Source organism: Anabrus simplex, chromosome 3, assembly GCF_040414725.1.
Source record: "Anabrus simplex isolate iqAnaSimp1 chromosome 3, ASM4041472v1, whole genome shotgun sequence".
In the NCBI taxonomy this organism is placed as follows: domain Eukaryota; kingdom Metazoa; phylum Arthropoda; class Insecta; order Orthoptera; family Tettigoniidae; genus Anabrus; species Anabrus simplex.
This window is the reverse complement of record NC_090267.1, coordinates 45,013,722-45,025,810: the sequence shown is the minus strand read 5'-3', so window position 1 is coordinate 45,025,810 and position 12,089 is coordinate 45,013,722. Positions and strand designations below refer to the sequence as shown.

Genomic DNA, 12,089 nt, shown 5'->3' with positions numbered 1-12,089 from the left:
GCCCTTCGTGGCCCTTTACTTCCTTTGGCCGATACCTTAATTTTTCGAAGTGTCTTTCTCTCTGATTAGTGTTATATAGAGGATGGTTGCCTAGTTGTACTTCCTCTTAAAACAATAATCACCACCACCACCACGGGGTCCCTGAGGTTAGTTTTGGCATTGCTTCCACTTACTTGGGCTAGGCTCCTCACTTTCACCTCTCCTATCCGACCTCTCTTGGTCAACTCTTATTCTTTTCCGACCCCTACGCTATTAGGTTTGCGAGGGCTAGGGAGTATTTCATTTTCACGCCCTTCGTGGCCCTTGTCTTCCTTTGGCCGATACCTTCATTTCTCGAAGTGTCGGACCCCTTCCATTTTTTCTCTCTGATGAGTGTTTATATAGAGGATGGTTGCGCAGTTGTACTTCCTCTTAAAACAATAATCACCACCACCACCACCATCTTCCTGTCGTAAGCGGCGACTAAAACGGCCCCAATGGCTCTCAACTCGGGAGCGTTGATTGGCGACTAGGGGGGCCCTGAGGTTAGTTTTGGCAGTTTCCACTTACGTGTGCTAGGCTCCTCACTTTCATCTCTCCTATCCGACCTCCCTTGCTCAACTCTTTTACTATTCCGACCCCTACTTCATTAGAGCATTCGAGGTCTAGGAAGTCTTATTTTCACGCCCTTCGTGGCCCTTGTCTCTCTTTGGCCGATACCTTCATTTTTCGGAGTGTCGGTCCTCTTTCACTTTCCTTCTGTGATTAGTGTTATATAGTGGATGGTTGCCTAGTTGTACTTCCCCTTAAAACAATAATCACCAACATCCCCACCACCGGGGATTATAATGACGGATTTAGGAGGAATATTGGGAATTAAGCGCCACTCGAACCATTCACTAAATGTAGTACTGTTAATTTTCTCATGGTAGTGCCCGGTTTTCTTGGATCGGAACAAAAGCGTACAGTTTGGAACAAAGCCTTCCGTGGTGCCATCAGTCCATTTCATAAGTCCATGGCCTGCATTACCTTTGGTTTCATCGATCCACACTAACTAATCAAAGTATTTGCCCTTAACAGTTCTAAGGCACCCAAAAAGCTAAGCAATAATATCTTGTACTTCCTTTGGCCTCATGGGCTCTGAACTTTGGAGCGTGGGTTGGCGACCACGGGGCCCTCAGCTGAGTCCTGGCATTGCTTCCACTTACTTGTGCCAGGCTCCTCACTTTCACCTCTCCTATCCGACCTATCTTGGTCAACTCTTATTCTTTTCCGACCCCGACGCTATTAGGTTTGCGAGGGCTAGGGAGTCTTTCATTTTCACGCCCTTCGTGGCCCTAGTCTTCCTTTGGCTGATATCTTCATTTTTCGAAGTGTCGGACCCCTTCCATTTTTCCCTCTGATTAGATGTATATAGAGGATGGTTGCCTAGTTGTACTTCCTCTTAAAACAATAATCACCACCACCACCTCCCTTGGTCAACTCTTGTTCTTTTCCGACCCCGACGCTATTAGGTTTGCGAGGGCTAGGGAGTCTTTCATTTTCACGCCCTTCGTGGCCCTTGCCTTTCTTTGTCCGATATCTTCATTCTTCGAAGTTTCGGTTCCCTTCCATTTTTCTCTCTGATTAGTGTTATATAGAGGATGGTTGCCTAGTTGTACTTCCTCTTAAAACAATAATCACCACCACCTCTTGTACTTCCGTTAAAAGTTTACGCTCATTTATTTTACTATAACGGAAACCAATACTATTCAACAATATCGGGAGGGACGAGCGACTTCCATTAAACAACGTAGCCTTTTCGGGAAAAATACTTAATTTGTCTAGAGTTGAATGGTCCTTACGCTGGTAGTAATCATGAACGTGACGTCTTATTGCATCCTCCTGAAACGAGTCTGCGGCATTGTCGCTTCTTCCCTGGCGTTTCTTGCAAACTGTTCCTATTCATCATATCTATATTGTGACCGTTCGTGGACGCCTGGTTCGAAGGTAACAATAAACTTCATAATGTGCTCAGCTAGAATTCAGTGGTTTACATGATCCTCCACTCAGGGCATGGCCCTTCGAAGAGAAAGCGGTCACATCCTATCAATAATTATCAGATAATGATCCAAAATCATTATGTTCCAATATACTAAGTTCACTTAAATTAGGCATGAAATGAAAATCGCAACAAGAAATTGGAAGTATAATAACTTTAATGAAATAAAATTAACTGACTATAATCAAACAAACCGGATAAACAACGAAATAAAAAAAATATCCTCGTGCATATTCTATCGCACTGTACTAGAGATCAAGTCCTTCATCATTTTTTAGTTGTATATAGAGGATGGTTGCCTAGTTGTACTTCCTCTTAAAACAATAATCACCACCACCACCTCCCTTGGTCAACTCTTGTTCTTTTCCGACCCCGACGCTATTAGGTTTGCGAGGGCTAGGGAGTCTTTCATTTTCACGCCCTTCGTGGCCCTTGCCAATGTCAATCATGAAATTCAAATATCATCATCACTCACAACACTTTGACACATTTAAATAATTGGAAAACATAACGGGAAATCAGCAGTTTAAGTCGCTTTTCCCTCATCTTGTTTGTTCATTCACTATAACATTTATTAGCCGTACTTTGTCCTCCCCGCTTTACCTATTCCTATTGGTCTCATTGTAATCCCTAGCTAGCTAAATAATAACTTGAATTTCCCAACGGTTCTTTTATAAACACAGAAAACCATTTCAAATACATAACAATAACATTATCGATCCATAATTGAGTAACTGCATGCCATCATCCGACCAACGGCATCGCATAGCTGCACCTGAAATAAAGTACTAACTACTGACATGTACAAGAAAATGATCCAATACCAGACGATCTGCGTTGCATCTGCACCTCTCCGTCCTGCTGAAATAATGCTACAGCACCAACTCACTACCTCAAGCAAATGCTACAAGTATTAACATACAGTACAGGTGACAATGATCTCAAGATCCAACTACCGTTCAAGTAGCTTGTCGAAGATCCTACTTATGTGTCCGCTTAAACATCCCACAATTTATGTGATCAAATCTGAACTCATTTCGATACATATGCTCAATCAAACTCTTCGAACGCATTCAATCAATGCTAAATAAATCGCTCACTTATCAGACACAATACGCAGCGAACATACCTTTCAATAACATTATCCTAACCCATTGGTCATCTCGAAGAATTAACTCACTAACGCAATACACAATTCAATAATTTATCCACTAATTATGTCGCATCAACTATACCTTTAGATGACCCTACATGCCTTATGCCACCATAATATACACCGCATAATAAAACAATCATCATTCCCTAAATAAATAAGCAAATGTCATTGAAGAGCCTCACTATTATGCGTACCAACATCACATAATCCGATTAAACACATCACAACACTCCGCGGAATTATTACATCGAAGGATCGCCACATCATTTATCTCACACACTGGTACATTGAAACTTACCTGTAACATTCAAGATCACATATTCACTTCACAGTTGTTCCATTAATTCGGAAGCTACGCAGGAAAGATCGCGCCTAACCAAATATTTACCGACGGTGAACGGTATTCTAGCATATGCAGTCGTATAATGAAACGTTAAACTAACACCATTAACACGTTAGGTTATTCAAGTTATTTCACTTTAGATCACCTGTTCAGTATTAAAAATCTGCAACTACTATAAGCAGCTACAGGTAAAGCAAAGGGACAAAAGTACGTCTACTCATCTGGTCTTCACTTCATGGTAAGGGTAGTGGTAGTCAGGTCATTCGTTCCAAGCCATCTCATCCATTTCGGCAGAGCCCGGATCCATCAGGATCCTGCCAGTTTACTCAAACATTTTCTCCATATGGATTCCCTGGTTCACTGAAAGTAGCATTTTGAGCTTCAACCTGAAACTTGTACAGAAAGAGTTACCAAAAATTCATACAGATTTACAACTCCACTTTAATAGATCAATACTGGCCTGTATAAATTAACGTCGTTTAATGCTATTTGAGCTTATTAAATGCTGTTTAGCCCTCAACTTTACAAATCTTCCGTGTTTTTATACGTATACAAGAGCTACACTCACGATTTGCTTCTCGATCGTTTTCGTTATACAAGAATACATAAAAACAAAATTATCTTAACTTCATTACATGTGATTTTGACATTTGAGGAAACTCGCTACTGCAGAGATTTACAAAGGAACACGCGCTACTATTGTTTATTCTTTCAACATGAAGTACGTCACACCATACGCCTATTAGATGGTTAGCTATATACAATTCCAAGCTAATCCATGGCCTCCTTGACGTCTTTAAGATTAGATATAACGTCTGGCCTTTCTTCTTCTCAGTTGTTGGTATAATTCATTGCTGATATCTGCTTGTAGCCGAACTGCGGTCCGCTGTATACCACGGGGTTCAGAGCTCGATCTTCTGGTTTCCGTCCACAAGATCTACCATAAATTTGCGAGTTGTGTCGGCTCATATATTACGAACATATAAATTCGCCGCGCGTCGACAATTTATCTTAAATCCATGCCGTCCATATGCATCTGTTTGACTTATGACCTTCAATGACTCTCTGACACATGTTTATACGTCATTGAAAGGTCATATTCCCCCCTTACTTGGAGAAGAAATTTCGAACATTGGGAGAAATTTCTTATCATGCCTGATTCTAGATGAAAACATTTTCTTTTTCTTTTTCTCAAAGCGTTATTAATTTCTCAATTCATTTCCGAACAACTCGCACTTATCTTTCAGATCAAAATTCGTCTCTTCTTCTATTATAGCCCGTCATCCTTATCTTAGTGGTATCCAATACAATAAGCTCCATGAATGTCTCCTCCTCCGTCCGTGAGATTGTCTTCACTCAATTCGTCGTCCATTGTGCCATCCTCAAGAACGAGATTAGTTTCCTCTTCTTCTCTGGTGATAGGGAAGTGATATTGTCTCAGATTGGCAGAATTATATATTGACATATTTTTGGAATCCAGACTTTGGATCCTATAGGATTTATTACCTAAATCTTCTACAACCTTAAATGGTCCAATGTGAGCAAACTTCGAGAAATATCTTGTTTTGGGATCGGAGGTCGCAGGCTTTCTAATTAAAACATAAGTCAGAATTTCCAATGGTTTCCGAAATTTCCTATATCTCATTTTCTTCGTTCTTTTCTCCGATTGTTTTATCATGCGTAGCCTTGCTCGTCGAACGTTCTCTTCAGCTTCAGGCAACTCATCTACCGGTCTTTGGATAATATCATTGCAAGGACGCTGGGGATAAAGATTCAGATGAAGTATGCTGGGAATGTTATCAATTGACTCATGCCAGGTATTATTCATCCATTCTGCGATCGTCAGTAAGTATGTAGCCCATGTCCAATGACGTTCCGGACAGAAAATTCTACAGTGCTTTGAGATTTCCCGCATAATCCTCTCTGCAGCGTTCGATTCCGGATGTCTATTCGAACTAAACCTGTGTTGTATATTCATCCTTTCAAGTGCATCGGAAAACTCTTTCGATGTAAATTGAGTCCCGTGATCAGTAATTATACAATTCGGCCTTCCCATTTCTGGTATAACCTGCCTTTCTAAAGCCCTGATAATGGATTTCAAGTTAGCCTTCCTAATTGGCTGTAGTACTACTTTGCGTACTTCAGCTATGGCGCTGGTGCTTTCCACAGCTGAGTACTGTTCTTCCGTATGGATCAACAGCTCTCATGCTAAAAAGGTGGACACGGTCCTGAATGAAACAATGCGTGTCATAAGTGGCACAGTAAAATCTACTCCTCTTTTCTGGTTGCCAGTGCTCAGCCACATAGAACCTCCTAGAATTAGAAGATTGAACAACTTGTTTAGAGAATACAGCAAGATATTAACCAATCCTGATCTCCCCATCCATGAAGATGCTAACGTCAGATTCAGCCGCCTCAAATCAAGATCTCCTCCTATTCAAACAGCACAGGAACTTGTTAGAAGGGATTTCAATCCAAAAGCAGATTGGCAACAAGAGTGGAACAGCGTAGCTCCGACTCAATGGCGGGCATTGTTCAATTATAAGAATCTTCCAGCTGGCTTTGATTTACCCCGCAAGACATGGGTAGCCCTCAACAGAGTCCGTACTAACCACGGGAGATGTGGTTCAATGATGTTTAAATGGGGTATGAGATCTTCCCCAGCCTGTAACTGTGGGGCAGTTAAACAGACTATCGACCATATCGTCACCGAATGCATTGGAAGGGCTTTCGCTGGATCTAGCCAGGACTTTGTGGTGGCTTCTGCTGAGGCCATACAATGGCTAGAGAATTTGGATCTAAATCTTTGAACCCTTTTGCTTGCATGATTGTTTTCAATGTTATGTGTATATCTTATAATTATGTATATAATGGTTTGTGCTTACTGTTCATTTATATTTAATCTTTGTATTGTTTTGTGTACGTTACCATACGCTAATAATAATAATAATTGGCTGTAGTGACACACATTTCGACATGAGATTTAGGGTCTACCAAGATGAACCGGTTACCTCGTTTACTGACTGGTAACGTGCCATACAAATCCATTGCGAAGATTTCTCTTGGATTGTTTGGTATTATGAAAATTTGCTGTTGGTAAAGTAATATCGAGCTGTGCTTTACACGCTGACAGATGTCACATGTTTAAATTATTTTCCTAACGGATCTTCTTAATCCGACCCATGTGAACGTCTCACCAATAGTCGCTGTCAACTTATCAACTCCCCCATGAGCAATCATACGGTGCACGTACCATATTAATTTACACCTTAGTTTACGCGGGACGACTACTCTTAATTTCTTTTTCTCCTTATCTACAAATTTATATAGCAGGTTATTATTGTAAACGTACTCAGCTGTCGGCGTGTTCATTCCATGATTCTCCGACCCATTATCAACTCTCTGACACTCTTCAATTAACGATCTTAAAAATCGGTCCTTCATTTGCAATTCCGATAAACGTTTCAGTTCTTGGAGGCAATCCTCGTCCTCAGCTGTTATCTCTATAACGTTTATTTCTCGCACGTCTTCCGGAGGATTCCTGCTCAAACTATCGGCTAATATATTCGACTTCCCAGGGCAATACTCTATCTGAAGGTCAAACTGTTGTGCATATAATGCCCATTTAGAGACCCTTTCACTAGACAGTGATGATTTCAGTACGAACGTCAAAGCCTTATGATCAGTTCTTACAATGATTTGGTACCCACAAATGATCTTTTTCCATGATTGTAAGACATAAATGATTGCCAACATTTCCAATTCCGTCGTAGTGTATTTCATCTCATGGGAGCGCAGCTTCCGGCTCACAAATGCTAGGTATGTCTTCACACTATTTTCACCTTCATCTTCTTGGAATAGAGCTGCTCCCACTCCAACAAGCGATCCATCCGACTGGATAATGAATTTTAGATTAAAATCTGTATAACCTAACTTGATGCTGTTAATCATTAACTTCTTTGTCTTAACAAAAGCATCGTTATGACGTTCGTTCCAGTGCCATCTATTATTGGTCTTTAATAGAACCTGAAGCGGTGCCACAATATCAGTATACCCTGGACAGTGATTCGCAAAGAAATTTGTCATACCTAGGAATTGTCGAACGTGTTTGATTCTTTTTGGTACAGGGAAATCACGGATGGTTTGAATTTTCAAAGGGTTTGGTTTTACCCCAGTTCCATCGATCACATGTCCTACAAACAGAATCTCCTGCTGACAAAACTTGGACTTATTCCTGTTGATTTTAAAGCCTGCTTCGTTCAGATTAGCCAGCAACCGTTCTAATTTTCATACATGTTCTTCGAAAGTCGCTGTCGCAAGAACAATGTCATCCACATACATGGTGATAAACTCCTTAACTTCAGGATCCAAATTCCTATCTAGGGCTCGGATCAGAGCTTCCCCTAAGTTGCGGATGCCAAATGGGAGTCTTTCGAACACATACGCCTGATTATCGAACAAGAAACTAGTAAACAACTTCGATTTTCCTTCCAGAATAATGTGGTAGTACGACGACGTTAGGTCTAATATCGTGAAGTATTTCATTCCCTCGAATCTCTTAATAATCTCCTTAATTAGTGGAGCCTTATCGTACTCTGGTATCACTCTCAGGTTTAGCTGGCTAGCATCAAGGCACACGCGAATCGAACCGTTGCTCTTCCTTACTATCACTAATGGGCTACAGTAAGGAGAGTGTATTTTCGAGATGATTCCATTCTCGATCATTTCCTGAATAACCTTCCTCGTTTCTGGCATATATTTGTCAGGCACCGGGTACGGTTTCGTTTTGAAAGGTCTCCAATCGTTTACCAATAGTTTATATTTGAAGTTCTTTATTGCACCGGGCTGTTTCTTGAAAGCGTTGTTATATTTCTACAGTAGGCTTACTATTATTTCCCTCTGTTCGGCCGTACCTCCAATTCCTTCCTCAGTTGTAATTTCTTGCAGGTCTTCTGGGTCATACTTCTCCATGATTTCTTCTGCTAACTTCATTACTTTTTCTGCCGAGCTATTAATGGTTTTATGTAACTCACACGCCCTTTTATTTTCAATTTTAGCAGTAACGTGCATTTGCTCCTCATCATTGTGTCTAAGCCGAATTTCTTCTCTATTCAAGTCGATGACCATGTTGTTTTCTCTTATAAAGTCTGAACCTATTATCATATTGTGTTGGATTTTATTCATTACTAGGAAAGGATGCTCAAATGTGACCTTTCCAATCTCCACTGGCAGAAATGTTTGCACCTTGCAACTGGCAACTTTGTCTGGTATAATCCCTCTTATCCTTACGTTTGCCACTGGTATTATAGGAATTTGTGCTCTGTTTTGAAGTTCCGTGAAAAGTACCTTTGAAATAATACTAATGCTGGCACCTGAATTTAATATATACTCTGACACCCAATATTATTACCCAGATGATAGGAAGTCCTCTTTTTATTTTGGATTCACCCGACTGGCGGTCTTCTAATAGCTCTTCGGGTTCGAATTCCCACGACTCAATGCTGCTGATTAACCATTCACGTTGCTTATTCAGCTGTTCATTATAATCTATTTTATCCTCTTCAAATTCGAAGTTGGCGTTTTTTTCTCACCCCGTTCCTCTCTTTGGGGTCATCATCAAACGGAATTGCACCAGGATTTAGCGTTCTATTTACAGCATCCTTCCTTTGCTGTTGCTGGTATTGGAGGCTTGTCGCACCTATACAATCCGCATTCATTTCCTGGTTCCTAATTGCTTCCTCCCAACGCTTTGTTTCTTGCTGGAGTTTCAACTCTTCCAGGTATTTTCTTTTTTCTTGATCGACGTCTCCATCTCGATCTTCACTTCTCTGTCCCGGTCTTGCTTGGCTTCTGTTTCTCCGATACGGCCATCTATCCCGATGATAATTCCAGCGTGGCGTTCTCCCGAAACGCGAGTACCTTCCATTGTTATTCCGAGGCGACATCCATCCTCGTTATTGCTGGTTACTCTCTTGGTTATTATGCTTCTCTTGCTTCCCTCTCTTTGCGCAATGGCAATGGTTATTTCCTCGACAGTCTTCCTCTTGTTCCACTGGAGTAGTGACATTCACCGATGGTTCCAAGTGTCTTATTATTCTGTTTCCAGCCTGCGTATTCGTACAGTCAAGCTGTCTTAGTACCGCTTCGGCATGCACTGCAGATTGTACATTTGCTGCAGTTAGCAGTCGCTGAACGGCAGGCGGAAATTGCTTAATTATAGCTCGGACCATTTCCAGTTCTGTCGGCGGTGAATCTAATTCCTTTAGACGGTGAAACTGTATGGTGAAGTAATCCGAAAAGCAACTCGGTCCACCAAGAGAGTATTTTTTGAGTATAGCTCCAACCTAACGCTCTGTTGTACGTCTATGCCCCAGAACCGTTCTAAAACGCCTGTTTAAATCCGGTATAATCCTCGAAAATATATCTGAACTCCTTATACCAAATTACTGGCGCTCCGCCCAGGTGACGTTCTACCACTTTGAGTTGCCTCTCAGGCATTATCTTCGCCTCACGAAAATACTCTTCAATCTCCCGAATAAAACCCCGAGGAGTCATTCAAGATTTTAGGATCCCAGTAAACTTCTTTGGTCTGTCCTCATTTGTACGGATCACATTAATTATTTGGGTTCCACTTCCGGTATGTGTGACGCTGTTGCCCCAGGGGCTCTGAACTTTGGAGCGTGGGTTGGCGACCACGGGCCCTCAGCTGAGTCCTGACATTGCTTCCACTTACTTGTGCAAGGCTCCTCACTTTCATCTATCCTATCCGACCTCCCTTGGTCAACTCTTGTTTTTTCCGACCCCGACGCTATTAGGTTTGCGAGGGCTAGTGAGTCTTTCATTTTCACGCCCTTCGTGGCCCTTATCTTCCTTTGGCCGATATCTTCATTTTCGATGTGTCGGACCCCTTCTATATTTTCCCTCTGATTAGTGTTATATAGAGGATGGTTGCCTAGTTGTACTTCCTCTTAAAAACAATAATCACCACCACCACCTGTGACGCTGTTCTCGCTGCTGTCAGTATTGTATATCGGTATCTCAAATTGATAATCTATTTCGGTCTTCCTTTCATTATCCGTTGACGATTGTTTTTCCAAAGTCGTTAGTACGAGCTTCTTCCTCGTTTCGCTGTCAATTTTAATATTCTGAATATCCTTTTGTACATTCTCTAACTCGTCGCTCAATTTCTTTATTTGCTGACCAGTCATGGTTCGGTTTTTATCTGACTCATCAAAGATTGATTGGAACTTGCTATTAATGTTCTCCTTCGCTGTGTTCATTTCCTCCTGAACTCCTCGGTAAGCTTCCTCAATATCTTCAGATATCTTCTTGAACTTGTCCTCCCAGCTGGTGCTCGATTCAACGATCTTTTCTTGTATGGTGACTACTTCCTCTTTTAACTCATTTATATCGCCGTCGACCTGTGCCTGGATATCATTCACGTTTATCTTCAACTCGGCCTTTAGTTCGGCGAACTTCTCATTGACTTCTTTCCTGTTTTCGTTTATGGCTATCGTCACTTCATTCCTCAACTTTCTCATGTCCTCTTGTATATCAGCTAGTATCTCGGACATCCGCGACCCCAGTGCTAGCATTTCTTCTTGCATTACCTTTGAATTCTGCTGGACTATTTCAGAAACAATACGTTGATTCTCTCTGATTTCTCTATTTGTCGCTTCCTGCCTCTCTTGATTTTCTATCCTCATTTATATTGTCATTGTTTCCTGTGCTTCTCTTAATTCTTTCAGGGCGATTTCCTGTGACTCTTGTACTTTCTTTGCCATTGTCTCTTGCGATTCTCTTATTTCTTTCATCGCAATTTCCTGTGACTCCTGTACTTTCTTTGCCGTTATGTCTTGCGATTCTCTAATTTCTTTCATCGCAATTTCCTGTGATTCCTGTACTTTCTTTGCCGTTATGTCTTGCGAATCTCTTATTTATTTTCGCATTTGATTCGCTGCTGTCTCTTGCGATTCTCTTATTTCCTTCAGGGCGACTTCCTGTGACTCTTGCGCTTTCATTACCCTTCCGGCTAGTTCCTCTAATAGTGCCTTGACTTGTGCCAACGACGCCATTATCGATATTGTAGATAATTGAACAGTAAATGTCTCTATTTCCAACCTTTCCTCAAATGTCACCTACCTAACTCTATCACTCTCTGATAAGTATAGAAATTAATTACTTAATCCCTGATGAATCCGAACTCATACCGAAATGACCGATAACTACCGCAATAAACATGAATGAACAAACAATCTGATCCTTGACTAACAAATGCAACCTTTCAACTTCTTATTTGCCTAACTGAACCTTTGCTATCATTATCCCGTTGCTTTCTCTTCAGGCCCCGCTGTTGGGCAGCCAAAAACTATTCTAACCTATGTGACCGTTCGTGGACGCCTGGTTCGAAGGTAACAATAAACTTCATAATGTGCTCAGCCAGAATTACATGATCCTCCACTCAGGGCATGGCCCTTCGGAGAGGAAGCGGTCACATCCTATCAATAATTATCAGATAATGATCCAAAATCATTATGTTTCAATATACTAAGTTCACTTAAATTAGGCAT

At 41.3% G+C, this 12,089-nt stretch overlaps 1 protein-coding gene across 1 annotated transcript in view; it reads left to right on the top strand.

Annotated features, from left to right (window-relative positions):
• Positions 1 to 12,089, top strand: part of LOC136866642 (nose resistant to fluoxetine protein 6) — a 695,618-nt gene that overhangs the window by 375,581 nt on the left and 307,948 nt on the right. The window lies entirely within an intron of this gene.